Source organism: Canis lupus, chromosome 11 (assembly GCF_048164855.1).
Source record: "Canis lupus baileyi chromosome 11, mCanLup2.hap1, whole genome shotgun sequence".
Classification (NCBI taxonomy): Eukaryota; Metazoa; Chordata; class Mammalia; order Carnivora; family Canidae; genus Canis; species Canis lupus.
Genome location: NC_132848.1, coordinates 62,643,550 through 62,659,603, shown reverse-complemented (window position 1 = coordinate 62,659,603; position 16,054 = coordinate 62,643,550). Strand labels below are relative to the sequence as shown.

The window sequence follows — 16,054 nt, the reverse complement described above, 5'->3', positions numbered from 1 at the left end:
TTCTTTCCAAACCCCAGCTGTACAGTTCTCAGCTATATGATTACATCCCAGCTCCCAAGTCTTCACAAATGGCTCTGGTTGGTGCGAGAAAAGAACGAAGGAGGAATACCAGTGTGCTATTAAATGCACATTTTTGGTGCCCCCAAAGAGCCTTTCAGAGGATTCATGCATTACTCAAATGCGTAATTTGTAGACATGCCTTTAATTGTTTGTTTTTGTTGATCAGAGAGCCTAATGAATTCCTAAATAATCATATAATGAGGTAGCATACTCCGTGTCAAAGCAGGACACCTTGTTCATGTGCAACCACCTTGAGGCAGAAGAAAGGACATCCTGTCTGTCTTCCTCTCTCCCATTTTTCTTCTCTCTCTGCTTCCCTCCCTTCATCTCTCTAGCTCTCCTTTCTCTCTCTCTCTCTCTCTCTCTCTCTCTCTCTCTCTCTCTCCCTCTAGAGCTCTTCATTTCTTCTAAGTGCCAGGATAGTTTCAGGGCCAGCTGTAGGCACTGGCGATTGTCCTGTGGCCTGGTAAGCTCCGTCCCCCAGAGCATTGGCCTGCCACCCCTCTGTGCAGCCAGTCGGGTCCTAGCAGGCCTCTGTCCCAGCCTGCTTCACCCTGGGCATCCGCTCAGAGGTGAAGGAACGCAGCAGGGGAGGATGGGGCGCGGGCGGGAGAGCACCAGTGTACCCCTGGCTCCCTGTAACATTTTCCTCTGCAGATCACAGACCTCCACAGGGCCCTAGAATCTTTTGAAACATAAATGGCAATTCTGCTTGCTACTTTTAAGGCTAAGGCTGGTACCTTCAGCGCACTGCCGAGTCATTAAAATTCCTCAGTCAGATCTTTGTATGTGCAATCAATGTATGGATTCCTTTTGACACAAACTGGCATTTCAACACACGAGGGAACATTGGTGAAAACAAGCTGGTTTATTAATTAAAGTGATAATAAATAATTCCCCTAAACTTCAATGTGTTTAGTGAAAGTCTTGGCTCAGTCATCCGTGTTCTGAGGCTATTTTGAGACGTGGCCTTCCTTTGTGCTCTTTCTAGCATGAAACCAAATCAAAGCCAGAAAGCCCCTTTCCTATCAGAAAGTAACTTAAATGCTAATTTGGTAGTAGCCCTTATAAACCAGACTCTACAGGGTATTATTTAAATATGGTTTGTTTAAAAACTATTTAAGTGGCAACTTACTACAGCAGGAGGCAGAGACAAGAACTGGCTAAACAACAAGCATCTTGAGCGAAGCACAATTTAAAATCTCATTCATCAGATTGCACCTGTCCTCCGGAAAGCATTCTAACTTCATAGAAATTGAAGACTACCCATAGCCCCGAAAACTGTTGGTATTAACACTGTAGGGCATCCGTATACCGATGTCTCAGTTCCTTATCCGGAATACGTGTTCTGTCTGACAAATTTTGGGGGTGTTGTTTTGCCTTCAAGATATTCAGATGTTCCCTTTTTTGACATCTGGGGTTTTAATTAACAGCCTTTCCATGTATTTAAAGCAAAATGATCTTGGTCTGGTCTGGACAATGCTGTGAAGCATTTGTATTTATGAACACTAGCCCTGTCATGTTAATTTGTACCACGTTTCTGATTTATCCTAAAAGAACACATTACACAGTGGATTTGGAGGAGTTAAAGGGAATCTACAGGGTGACTTTAATCTTTATGTCTTTATATACTGGAGGGCATTTTACTGCACCTCTGCACTGCTCTCACTACACAATCATTTTCTGCTTTAGAAATGTAGCCATTTGGATCAATAGTTACAGTACAATATATTGTACTTCTGATGGGGGCCTCCTAGGACAGTTAAGAAGCACCGTGGTGATTTCACCAAATGCTTGGTAATACTCTGAAATCTATTTTTAAAAAGAAAGTTAGCACAACATACATAGAGTCAAATTTATAGGCATTCTAATGAAATTTTACTTACTCTACTTAAGTATATTAAAATAAAATTAGGAAAAATGGAGTGCAAAAGAACATTTCGCAGCTTGAAAAATACAGATTTTTTTAATGGGACGCCAGAGTGGTAGCAAGTAGAAGTCGCTGTCTTTTGGAATTTGTAGCTGCTGCTGCTGCTTCCAAACACTGAGATTTTGGGTTCGGCATCTATTTCTAGCTGTTGTGATGACTGTACACTTCTAATATTGGAAAGAAAAGGGGAGAAAAATCCCTGAGATGGCCACAGATGTTTGCAGAGTGCACAGAAGATGGAACGAGCAAGGATGTAAAGAAATTATACATCTCTTAAAGTGTTAACAAATGTAGGCTGCAAGTTGAGGATTTTACTGTAAATTCTTTATCTATAAACAAACTGGGTTATCACAGCTGCTTATTGTACTGCTAGCCCCGATCCTAACCTTTATGTCTTTATTGCTTACATACCATTCCCTTGTTTATGCGTCTGTACCATTCGGTGCCCTTGAACTTGGTCCCTCTGAGCCCCGACCCCGGCATGCTTGCTCACTCACTCCACTCACGTCTGCAATCAGTAAATCTGAGACAGGCCCTGGCTGATAGCCGAGCTGCAGTAGGGCAATTAACACAGGACTAAAGTGTCATTCCTGGCAGGGTGGGGAGAGTGGCAGACCGCAGATGACAGTTCTCAGTTCTGAAGCTGTGACATCCAGGCCAGACCTGGGATTATAGGGAACAAGGGGGAAGAAAAGCAAAGGGGGTGGGGTGGGGTGGGAGGGCGCGTCATATTTGGGGGGAGGGAGGTCCTCAAAGAAAAGAGCTGAGTGGCTTCTCTTTGAAGAATTGTTTATTCCCTGTATCAAATTCTGGCTGTCTGACCAGTTAATTGGGTGAATACCTAGAGGAAAACACTGTGCACTAAGTGAATTGGGGAAAATGGGCATCTTTCTTTCCTCTTTAGAAGGAAAAAGTGCTTTTTCTTTAAAAAAAAAAAAAAAGAAAAAGAAAGAAGGAAAGAAATCACCAACCCTCAATCACCTTTTAACGGTGTTCCTGCCAGACTTAGATTAAAAAAGGGAAAAGAAATATCTTTTATTAAGTGCTTGCCTCCCCCCCCCCCCCATCTTTTTGCGCACTCACGGTTTCCCCTGCAGCCACCTACCTGCTCCGACTCTGATATCTTAATAAAGTTAGCGGGGACTAGAAGCAGAGCGCCCAGGCGGCTGCATGCTGAAAAGCAGCTTCCTTTTTAGCTCCTTCCTCTCTGTGGCTCTGGAGACCCACCTATGCCCAGGAGGAAACAGAACCGTGTCTTGGGAACAGCTAGTTTTCGCCACAAACACCAATTGATAACATCTTGCAGAATGAGGGTTCCTCTGCGCCACGTTCCTTCACCTCCTTGAAGTATAACGAGATGCTCTCTACGTTTCCTCCGACTCCAGCACCTACAAGCTTGTCTTCAAGGTGTGCTCAGGAATGGAGCAGATAGTGTTTCTGCTCCGATTCCATTAGGGAAAAGACACGTTCCGGTGGACCTTACTTCTTTTAATTACAGCCCTGAAGAATCAATATTAAATCTTGAGTCAGGAGTGGAAGGGAGGGAAGAGGAGGTTGGGTGGCTCAGACACAGACCTCTCTGCTAGTCTCAGTTAACACAGGGGCAGAGGTTAGAGGTTTGGAAGGAGTGGCTCTTCGTGACCCATTTGGAGCGCTTCTTATACACATCAGATGCCTCAAACCAGCTTTGGACCAGTAATGGCTCACACTCCATTCATGGTTGAATTGTCTGATGAGTATTTGAAATATTGAGATCCTGTGCTTTGAGTTAAAAAAAGGATACGCATGGTTTAAAGTTTAGGCAGGCAGGAAGCAGACTGGAACGCCGTTGTGAACGTTCAAGGCCTGGCTGGCTTCTTCTCCAAGGCTCATGTTCAGCTCTTACCCAGTGAGAGAGGAGATCCCGGGGCTGCTTGAGGGTACAAGCCGGATGTTTCTGGAAAAGAAGTGAGGACTCCATTCTAGCACTGTGACATCCACACAGGTGATCTCCTAGAGTTCTGAATCCTTCCTTTGGATCTGGAAAATATAATAAAGACGGTTCCACTCATAGGTGTATTGACCATAATGGAACCTCAATACACGCAAAATAAGTGATTTTTTGAAGAAAAAATATGTCCCTGTGGGCCCTCTAGGTTACGTTCATTCAAGCCATCTTGAAAAGTTTAACTCTGACCAGTTCATAACCATACCATTTATTGAGTTAGAACATATCTTAGAAATAATCTAATTTCCTAATATTATAGGAAAGAAACTTAGAGTTCAAAAAGGCAAAGTAGCCTGGCCAAAAGTGCATGTAATTTGCAGCAGAACTGATCATAAACTCCGTGTGTTTAATGGCATCGCCCGATCTCTGGCTGATAAATTATTCCAAACTATTTAAGTAAACCTTTTGCAAAGCTATTTACTTAGCAAAGATACACTTACAGGACACCATGGATTTAGTTCATTCTTTTCCAAAACTGCGTATTGAGTGCTGCGATAGGTGCTGGATTTACAGCCTGTAAAAAAACAAAAGGAAGTCAGAGGCTGTCGTGAGGCACAAATGAGCTCCAGAGACGTGTGCTTAGAATTGGGTTTGGCGAATAGAAAATGAGCATTAAATGGTCACTGTTTTCATTGTGGCCCATTATCATTGTTGTCGCTGTTCTTGCCTCTATGGAGCTTTTGTCAAACAAGAAACCCCCCTGCCATTTGATTTCTTCTATGTAAAATCTCATTCCCTGTGCCTGTGGCTTCTGGAAATTCAACTTATTCCGTGAGAACCCCCGACACAGGCCCCTTATTCTTCATGGACTTTGTTCATTTGTGATTCCGAACCAGAGCTTGTTTGGCAAGATGTTTCCTGGGAATATTTATAGTTAGCAGCCGATTTGGAGCAGACAAATGATTTAAGCTCGATAAGCAGCTTGCATTAATACGTTTTACCGGTTGGTGTGTTGTCGTTGTTGTTGTTTGCCCTGAATCGACTCAGTTTGCAGTTGTGGCAGCTACTGATACTTCCAGCAAGAGACGACGGGAAAGGAAGGAAGGAAAGAGAGAGACACAGAGAGAGGAGGGGGGAGAGAGACAGGGAGGGAGGGAGGGAGGGATGATTATGCAAGTTCTGAAGTTTACAAAAGCGAAGGAAGAGCCACTGTTGGCGTTGCAAGGAACTGCAAGCATGAGTGCGCTCCACCTTTGTCCTTGGAGGATTTTGCCATCTATGAAGGGGGATAAGGAAAGTACACCAACCAGGAGACCCAAGGCAGAGGTGGGAGATGGACAGAGCTCCGCAAAGGAAACAGAAACAGACTGAAGGGAAATCAGAGGAGACTGAAGGCCCTTGCCTTGGAGATCACCAAGAGCGCTGGCCACTGGGACCAAGAAGGAAGATACCAAGCTCATTATGGAACAGCACTGCTCCCATGTTCTAATAACACAGGTGTTTGCTTGTTTGCTATAAAAACACACATTCCAAATTGCCTGTTGTTACCTTGGTACTTAGCTGTACACCGATGAAAACGTGCCCTGCGCCTGACGGAGTTTCTCTGCAAGGAGCTCAGGTCTCAGGTCTAAAAGAGGTGGGAAGGGTGGTGTGAACGCAGAGGCAGCACCGTTGGGCAATGCTCAGCTCAGTGCTGAGCCATCGGGACTGACTTCAGGACTGAAGAAAATGGAAATAGGACTGGAAAGAATTTGCTTGTTTTCTGGATAGCGAGAAGTTCCAGGGATGACTGCAGTTGTTTCAAGCTTTGGACATTTTTACGAGGAAACTTAACGGTCTCAAACTTGGTTGAGTAAAACTGTTCAAAAAAACGTTGCCCACTAAAGATAGGAAGCAACCTAGATACATTTCATTGAAAATAGACCATCGACTCCATCAATCAGCACGGCGGCGATCACTGCAAGCCAGTAATGGACTCCAAATTATTGTCTCTTTAATTCACGTGAAGAAATGGAATAAGAAGGGTGCTCGGTGGATATCTAGTATCTGTTTAAGAGAATTAAGTCCAAAGACTTTGATCTTCAGCCATTTTTTTCTCTTTGGTTTATCTGTTTAGATTCTTGATAATTGGGACGCCTGGGTGGCTCAGTGGTTGACCATCTATCTGCCTTTGCCTCAGGTCGTGATCCTGGAGTCCTGGGATCGAGTCCCTGCATGGAGCCTGCTTCTCCCTCTGCCTATGTCTCTGTCTCTCTCTCTCTGTGTCTCTCATGAATAAATGAATAAAATCTTTTAAAAAGATTTTTAAAAAGATTCTTGATAACTGCTACTTTTTATTTCAAATTCTACTGCAAATATATTATACTCCACCCTTAAAAATAACCTATATCACGCCTTTCTTAATTTCCTTCTGGCGTGAGGACTATGTGGATACCACGAAAAACTGTGTCCGCATTATTTCCAATACGGACTTGGCACTATTAGACAACTTAGAGAGTTTTTATCCTTTGTTCATACATTCACTGTCATTCACTCCAGTGACATCTGTGCCAGATACTCTTAATCTTAAGAGATGGGAAGATTGACACAAACACGTGCTGGTCATCTTTGCTACCTTCCCACATCCACCCTCCACTTTTCTTCTCCTTGCCGTATATCGTGGAAGCCTGATCTTTGTGGATGTCAGCAACAAGCTCTTTTCTGCTCTGAGCCAAAGTGATGCACTGGGAAGAGAGAGAGAGGTTGGGGTGCTCTCTGCCTCCAGCCCTCTCTCTGCCGGGTGGTTCTGTGTGGCTGGGCTGTGCTCCTGCAACGCAGGCTCCTATCGGGGTACTTACCACACAGCTACCCCTCCTAGGTTCTGACACCTGCTTCTTCCCCCCGCCTCCTCCAGGCCAAGGGGTGGCAGGGAAACTGCCGTTACTAGACACATGGTAATGCGCTATCCTCCTTGGTTTCCTTAACACAATTTTTAAATAGCCCCTTTAAAAACTAATGGTCAAATACTCAGTTTGAGAATGGACTCTGTTTCCTTCCAGGATTCTAACTGCCACACCACGTTTCTTCCTTCAAGGAATCGATACGGGTGGGCGAGAATAAATCATCGAATGAACACCTGGTCATGTTAAATAGTTACAAACTACCTGGGCCTCACTGGATGCAGATAGTGAGTAGTGGTGGTCCAATTGATAAAAATAACCTTATGACACTCTTCTTCTGTTGCAGATGTCTTCATAGAGGTTTTCATCATTTCTAGATGCAAAGATATTTCCTGTCAAGCATTCCACTAGGATCTTAGTGGTTATAAAGACTCTGTAACAAAAAATGCCCCCCCCCCTTTTTTTTTTGGAATACGTAACAAAGACATGGCAGTGGTTTACAAGGCCTGGAGTGGCAGTGTCACGTCAGGCTACGTGTGTGTTCTGATCCCCAGCTCAGCTTCCAGCCTGTCTAAATAAGACCCATTGTAAAACTCCATTCACCATGTCACATCTTTTCATGCCAGCATACTCGCACATCCACATATACTTAGAAAACAATTAAAAATCCACGTTGGCTCTCCTTTTCTCATTCACAATCTTTTCTCACTTTCTGTTTTGTTTCTTTTGCTGAAGACATGAAATCTCTCAAGCTTTCCGTATGGAATTCTAATCATTTTTTTTTTTTTTTGGATGGTTTGACTCCTCTCCTTAGATTTTTTTCCTCCATGTTTTCTCTCTTATCTTTTTAAAAAGATGAAGCCTTCCTAACTAAAGGCAACATTCAAGGTGACCTTTTAATTCCATATTTCCTGAATGACTATTAAGATGTCTTAATCTATAACAAAGATGTATTCTTTTTCACATTATCCTCGATTTCTTTCTTATTACAACCCAATATCCTACTTATTTTTTTAATCTTCTCCTGTATGTCAAGTCAACATATTCTTTGAGCTGTCGATGGTGGCGTCTCAATTTCTTTCTTGAGAGGCTGAGGGTAATTCAGAAGCCATTAGTGTACTGTGAATGAGTAGTTTGAATTGCTTCTTCCACTGGGTCTTACCTTGAACTTGCTACACTCAATTCCATTCACCATTGTGGAGCTTGATTACTTAACGCCTTTGGTCTTTCTGAAGTTCTTCCCACCTCTTATTCTTGACTATATCTATGTTTAGTATCTGAATAATTATGTGGTTTTGATAAATTTGTTGCCCTGCTATTCACCCCATCTTTCAGGTTGTTAATAAACTTATGGAACACCAGTGCCACATATGATTCAGAGGCCATCAACTAATTTCTTAGCCGATAACCTGTGATTTCTCTTAGCATTTTTTCTTTTAACCAGTTTTCAATCCTTTGCTGCTAGAATTCAATGATTTTTTTTAAACGATACCAAAAGAGCCTGTTAAACTCTTACTGTTCAGTGAAAATAAAAATAGTTAAAGCTATTATGAGGACACAACCTATGTATTTTCCTGGCTTGATACTCTACAGCCTCTTGTGAATCTCAGCTCATGGCCACCACTTTGCGAAAGTGAAAATGAATTATTTCACAATTATTTCTTATTTTTAAAGAAGAAAAGACATTTAAAAAATTGTTAACAGGTGAGGCATTATGGGATATAACTTACTATTACATGCAATCTGCCAATCTGTTGAAACTTATCACCATTTAGATGTGACTTATACTATACTAGATACTCTAGGACAGAAAAAGAGGTTTAAGACTTCCTGTCTTATTTCTTTTAAGGGAAGTAAAATGTCAGCAGAGATTTAACTCGTGACCCTATAAAGAGCTGTATAAGAATATCTGGAGCAGTATGATTCCCAAAGATGAATTGTAAGCAAGTGTATGTTTAATTGTCAAATTTGTGTTAGAATCAATGTTGTGGAGCACCTGGGTGGCTAAGTGGTTGAGCATCTGCCTTTGGCTCAGGTTGTGATCCCGGGGTCCTGGGACCAAGTCCCACATCGGGCTCCTCGTGGGGAGCCTGCTTCTCCCTCTGCCTATGTCTCTGCTTCTCTTTCTCTGTCTCTCATGAAGAAATAAATAAAATCTTAGAAAAAAAACAAAAATAAATAAACACTAAGAGTTCTCAGAGGGTGAGATCTCATTTGACTGGTTTCCTGGCGGACTGGGAAGAATATGGACTTTAGAATCAGACTTTGGCTCTAGTTTTCACGCAGAGTGAGTTTTCTCTGTGAGCACATCCAACTTCTTACCTAAGATTGCAACTTCGGTGGTTCGCAGTTGATGCAACGATGACTAGTTTAAAATCAAACTTTTGATTCAGCCTGTCATTTCCCTCCTTCACTTTCCCTCAACCTTCCACACATCAGGAAACACAGCTCTGCTTCCAGAGGCTCAAGTTAGGAATCTAGGAATTAGCCTTGATTCCTCCCTTCTCCTCACAGATGCTATGTCTGATCTGACTCTTCAGCAAAGTTATTAAGTCCACCTCTAACATACAGCATTAAATTGAGTCCATTTTCTGTCCCTTTCATGCCATTGCTCTAGCTTGGCCACCCCCATGTCTCGTCTGGAAGGAAGCAATAGCCTCTGGCCTGTGTCTTCCACCCACTGCCCTCCCTGTGGCAGCTACTACAATTTTCGCAAACTTCAGATTGTGAGAAGTCTGTGTCTTGATTAAAATCCTTCAACGACTGGACTGTCACTGTATGGACTGAACAAACAAACACCAAAATCTAAACTCATCCCCAAAGCCTCCAAGGTCCCACCAGATGGGGTCTTCCCCACTGTCCAGTCTCACTCGTGTGCCTCTCTGTCCTCCTTCTGCTCCAGCCATACTGCTCTGGCCTCATCCTCAGATCTGCTGATCTCACTCCTGCTTATCATGATCTCACCCAATTTGCTTTTGTCTAGAATGTTCTTTGTATGGCTGGTTCCTTTTTCTTTATGTCTTTGGTTTTTTTGATGAGGACTTTTTAACGACACTATTTGGATTTGTTTTGTTTCCTACTTTATATAACTCTTCCATTTTTTTTTCTTCTATGTCTTTCCATTTTTTTAAATATTTTTTTTTCTTTCTCCACCACTGGGACACGCTCTTGGGGAGGGCAGAGACTTTACCTGTCTCATGCACACCACATCCCCGGGACCTGATGGATAGTTGATCCTTAGCAAGTATTAGTTAACTGAATAACTAAAAAAGAAGAAAATTCTTATGGCTCCCATTCTAATTTGTTCAGACAGTTGTCACAATTTACAGCTTATATGGCATTCCTCTTCCAGTTTCTAACTTAAAGTTCATTTTCTGTGACCCCACATTGTCTTTGTACCTTAATTGGAAGATCGTTGCTTATGGACAACAATGACTAAAGGGATCCGACTGGGAACACACAAAACCTTGTTAAGCTTTCTGAAATGAGAAGGTTAGATCAAATGTAGGGTAAGTAGTCTTAGACTAGTAATACTAACCAAAAACAGAGGGACAGTGAAGAGAAAATTGCAGTGTAGGAATATGGGTCTCAACTATTTCTTTGATTTAAGTAGAATATCAACTTAATATTTACACTAAAATTGTTCCGTGTGTGAATTGGAATGTTGTCATAGTATCCTGGTCCAGAATATGAGAAAGTTCTAAGAATGCTTTCTAAGGGTTTTTCTATAGTCCCTTCCTACAGAAGAGTGAGCATGCGGTGTCACTGCAATAAAAGGGAGAAGCCCTGGGGGGTCGGGGGGCTCATGGTTCAGTGAAACTGTGTGCTGGTAGCTGAGTAACTAACATTGGATGCAGTTTCCTCTCTGCCAAACCATACTGTTTTAATTACTGACTGTAGCTCTTATATTCTTCTGTAGAGTTTTACTTAGAAATGGAAGAAGTCACTGACTTTCCCTTCCCATAAATTAAAGGACGCTTCTCAATCCCAGCTCAATCCCTGGCACCTTGCAGCCTGCCGGGAGACCCCATTCGCTTCCCTTTGGCACTGTCCTGCCAGTCACCTCCTTCGGAGGTTGGTCTGCTTCCATTTGGTTTTGCCAAAGTCTTAGCAGCCTCATGTTGCAGGGAGACACCATCCAAGGATAGCAAGGTAGAATTAGAATGTGGCCATAAAAACTACAAGGTGCAAACAAACACTGCAGGCTGGCTGCATGTTTATCAGCAACACCCAGAGACCATCACACACAATCTAATCAGCAAATCACCTAAATACAACTTGTCCCATTGGCCACCTCAGGTGAAAATGAAACAGCTGTTTAATTTAGCTTTTATGAAAGAAAGTCCTATCCTGAATCTTTGATATCCTTATTACTATTGCAACTTATTTATTTATACTGTGGTTGTTTGAGCTTCCTTGGGAACACTGTGTTGTTCTAGAATTGTCTCTCTCTGAGTGTATGGCATGGCATACTAGTAGTACAGACAATGATTTTAGGGGAGACTTTGATGAATTTAAAATAGTGTCATAGTGGTAGATTTATTTTTAAGTGTATTAGAAAACATATGTGGATTCCTCAAATCCTCAGTTTATTTCTGAGAATAAAATTAAGAAATGAAATGAGAGTTGATTTAAAGTATCTTTTTCTGAGAGAGAAAATAATAATATAACTAATACTCATATCTGGACAGAAAGTATGAACATGGTAAGTGACTGCCTAAATTTTGGGCAGCATGGTAATATTTCCTCGTCATAATCTATCATGGTTTACGACAGGGATAAAACAGGTTGAGCAACTTCCTTCTCATTTGGCGACTTGGCAAAAAAGAAAGTTTTGCCTGAATGGAACCCTAAATGAAATTTTTTGCCACAAAAAATGCTAAAGGTGAGAGCCCAGGGGGAGAAAGAGAGTGGGGATAGGGGAGCAAACAGGGAATAAGCATGAAATTGGGGTTCTGGTTGTTATAGCACGCTTGCCTGCCAGGCCGGTAAGTGGAGGAAATATGATTTTGGAACCTGGACTAGTCAAACCTTTAAAACCTCCCAAGAAAAGAGCTTTGGTGGGTCTGAGACTATGCAATCGCCAGCCACAACTGAATGCTTTATTGCCGTCTGGAAGTGTTTATTTTCTGAACATAAATTCAGGGGACAGATTCAAGGCATGTCTAGAAATAAAGCATATCATCATGTGAGCTGAGCTGACAAGGACAATTTACTGTACCCTGCATTTGTTCTGGGCCAATCGGAGGAGAGCGGGCGATTAACATTCTAAAATCCCTGCTGTTCAGTTCTGATTGTCCCTTCTCTGAACTTTGGAATGGCATGGATTAACCCCTTGAGGGACTCCAGTGCAGAGCCCAGAGCCCAAGAAAGGACAGTTGTTCCACCCCTGAAGACATATGCAGTGTTGGGATGTTTCTGTAGCAACAGGCTGGCTGCTGATCCTGTGCCTTTGAGGGCCCTGGGGAGGAAGGGGCAGCCAAGAGCTAAACTGTTTCCTAAAGGCTTTTGCTGAGAAAGCCAAGGTTTGGGATTTATTGTGAAGTTCTCATTTGATTCTGCAGGAAGGATGGGGCAAGTGCATGCCGATCATTGGGAACAGGGATACAAGCAAGTTCACTGGGAAAGGCAGGAGAATATAGTGTTTGAGAGCATGAATTCTAGAGTCCGATAGGGCTGGATCTGAATAGCAGCCCCTCCCTTTAGAACTATGGGCAAGTTATTAATGCATCTGACCTTTGTTTCTTATTTACAAAGCAGAGAGTCACACTGGTCTCCTAAGGAAGCTGAGAGAATTACATGAGATGATGAGGGTAAAGTGGGAGCCTCAATAAATATTATGTCTCATAATTTTTATCACTTACTATTTTATTTCATCCACACGTTGAGCAATAAGGAGCTGAAGGGGGACACTTTTGCCACTTTGCACGGGGTACGAGTGTTCTTTTACCCACCATTTATAGAAAACCTAATCTCAGCTATAGGTGGCAATGTTTAATCCATGATCAGAGTGTACAATTTTGAGATTTTTCTCAAATCTTAGATTAAACAACAACAACAACAACAATAACAAAAAGAACACTTCAGTTTCAAAGCACCTCAACCGAGTAAGTTTTTAAGTAGTAGATGGAGGCAAATTTACAGTCAAATAGCTTGCACTCAATCTGATATGCAGCATATTTGACAAAAAAAAATGCTCCTAGGATGAAGTTTAAGTTGGAAAAAAAAACTGGCCAAGGTAGTTTGATATATTTGAGATTAAGATTTCAGTACGTGTCCCTTTCCATCATACAAACGGCTTAATACTCAGAGTCTGATGTTGTGTTCATAATAGGAACGTGTTTCCTACCATCTCTGTCTTGGGTTCTCTCTCCCAGGACTTTCCCTTTGCTCTGGCCCTTTGCTCGAATGAGAAACAAGCACCAACACTCAGATGGGTGGGGGGAGGGAGAACCACAAGGAAGTGTTGATCTGAAAGGACATCACTTACACTCTTGCCTAATTTTTCCTGAGAGACTTTTAAGCATCCTACTGAGTTATTGGATAGACCACAAGGATTTTAGAACTATGGGTTTTATCTTACTTAACATTAATATTTGTCCCTCAACATTCATCCGAGAGGCAAAGAACAATTTCATTGAATTTTTTGGGGAAAACAAACCCCCTACAACACTTTATTGTCTATTTTAACAAGTGGTTCACAAATGGACATTTTCATGGCAAGCTGGTTTGTGAGCTGAGTATGTCCAGGGAACTGTTTTCTTTCGTTCTTTTCCTTCCTTCTTGCCTCCCTTCCTTTGACTCCCTTCCTTGCAGTATCTTCTGATTTTACCTACTTGTGAGGACGAGCCTACATTTCAAAAGATACTGTGGATTATTCTTTAGTTTGAATTTTGCCTCGTGTTGACTCATTCAAAATAAAGATCAAGGTAACCCAAGTGGGATTCTAATTCCTATTTGGTGGGCCTACTGCCAGGGTCCTTATTTAAGACATCTGACTTAGTGATATATTTCTCAACTATCTGTATAACTTAATAAGGCTATTATTGGAAATACACAAATGGGGGATTTAAAAACTGGCTAAATGGCACATTCTACTTCTCTCACAGATAACTCCATACATTACTACTTCTGTTTAATAATTAATGCTCTTGTTTTTAAGATATTAACAATTTAGTCTTTGTCCTGCTCAATCCACTTTCATAATGAAAAGCTCAGTGTGTTCGATGGGCCTCGTATCACTTCCACACTAATTGTGATGAAATGTTCAGTATAATGCACCAATAAATATTTGAAAATTGGGTAGAAGGAATGTGGAGAAAGCACTTTGTGCTTTTAATTGATATGCTGAACAACACTGGTTGTAAATGGAACTAATGCATTTGACTTTCTCCTCTAGATGTGATTAAAAATTGTACTGCCTGAAATAAGCTCGGCTGGTTATTCAAACTCTAGTTAGAGTGCCTGTGTCAGCTCTCCTTGGTCTTTTTCTCTTTCCCAATAAGAAACGATTTACTCGTAGAATATTCAACTTAGTGACCAAAGTTCATTCAGACTAATAGAAAGTTTCCTGAAATCTGTTTCACGAGGACCTCTTACCCTCCACCCTCGCTGCCAACCACCACCACCACCTTTTTCTTGCTTTTCTGAAGTATCCTTTCTCAATTTGCCTGAGTTGGTTGTGTTTTCTTGAATTAATCTCAGGACTGAGGGCCACTGGGCATCTTCCACTTTTATATAATGTCAACATTCAAGGCTTTGTTTGGTATCTTCACATTGTGTTTGAGGCGCTGTATTTAGTTCTTGTACTCACGGATGTCTTTTTCAAGTGAAGAAAGCTCTTCTCATGACTTCCCTATCCTTTCCATTCAAGCTTTCCTGCTCGGAATTTCAGTGGCAACCTCACAGCTGCGAATTCGGGCCATGGCAGTCTAGATGCCAAGGCTCTTTGTGGTTTAACCCCCTGCTGCCCTGGCCTCATCTGCTTGCATCACTCCCCCTTCTTCCCCTTTCCCCTCCCCCCTCCTCTGGGCATTTGTGCCCCATGACCACATCAGGCTACTCGGTTGCTCTCTCCAGCCTCTGTCCCTGTCCTGCATTGCCAGAGCTGCCCTTCGCCCTCTTTAGGGTGACTCAGAAGGCATCACCTGCCATCTCCTCCTCTGACACCCCAGGACTATTAAAAGTTCCTTTCTCCCTGAGATCACAGAGCCCCACATGCTGCCTGTCACAGGCACTATGGAGACTCCCGCATCTGAATGGGAGACTCTTGCAGGGGAGATCCCATCTTTGAGCTTCACATCCTTTTAGTACTCAGCTTGGAAACTGTAGGATTTGGTACAAGGAGTGTATGAATGAGCTTAGAGTAATTGAATGAATGAAATTTCCCGAGTGAGTTCCACACTTCCAAAACACTACTAGACTAGCGAGTTCATGGAATTAGCTGTCCCAGGGATTATTGCTTTCTCTTCCACCTTCCCTACAACCAAGAACAAAATCAAGCTAATGACTATTTTCTGGTACCCATGAAGTGTTTTCAGCACTATTAAATATGGAAAAGAGATAAGAGACCAGAACTGTTAGGATATATGAGATTATTTGACCCTATTACTGATCCTGCTAAAACTGGTACTGTTGACTGAGTGTTTGATGAATGCTCAAGCACTGTTTAAGAATTGACAGAGTGGCTAAGACAGAGGGGCGTCTTTCCCTTAGAGGTAAAATGAAGGCCATTAAAGGCCTGAAATGGTATTCTCTACCCAGTTTCTACAGCTTCCATAGATACCTTTAATTTAGGAAGATTGACAGAAAAAAAAAATTGGCTCAGGCCCCTCCTTGAAATTTGTAACCCTTTGCCCTCCTTTCTTCTCAGTATATATAGGAACACTTTATAGTTTTCTCTTGCATGTTACGAAGTTCTGCACATGGAATTTTGGGAATTTTTTTTAATGTTATAGTAATGTGGTACGGCTATCCCAGCTTTCTATCAGAAGTGGCAGGCAGCCAAAAACTAGAATCATTGTTTGCAAACTCTAAATATAGAGTCAAGATTTATATGAAGAAAACAGATATGTCTTGTTATAAAACCATGAATAAGCATTGGCACAAACATAATAGTTTATTCTTCCTTGATATCGCTTATTTTAAATAGCTATCTATCTTTTACTAAGATACTGTAGAAAGATACATTACAGAAACATTTGCTTCAGCTCAAAGTACCGGAGGGTTGCTCTTTTCTTCATGCAGTTAAGACTTCAT

The 16,054-nt window shown here is 41.9% G+C and overlaps 1 long non-coding RNA gene across 5 annotated transcripts in view; it reads right to left on the bottom strand.

Annotated features, from left to right (window-relative positions):
• Positions 1-1,936: 1,936 nt before the first annotated feature.
• LOC140600287 (uncharacterized) overlaps positions 1,937-16,054 on the bottom strand; it is a 35,171-nt gene continuing 21,053 nt past the window's right edge. Inside the window, exons 5-7 of one of the 5 annotated variants that reach the window (XR_012003537.1) lie at positions 4,418-4,491; positions 3,774-4,009; positions 1,937-3,430 (exon numbers count right to left, since the gene is read on the bottom strand). This is a non-coding gene — a long non-coding RNA (uncharacterized lncRNA). Of the gene's footprint in view, positions 4,010-4,417; positions 4,492-16,054 lie in introns of all 5 variants that reach the window. The other 4 variants (XR_012003536.1, XR_012003535.1, XR_012003534.1 and 1 more) reach the window with 4 other exon arrangements.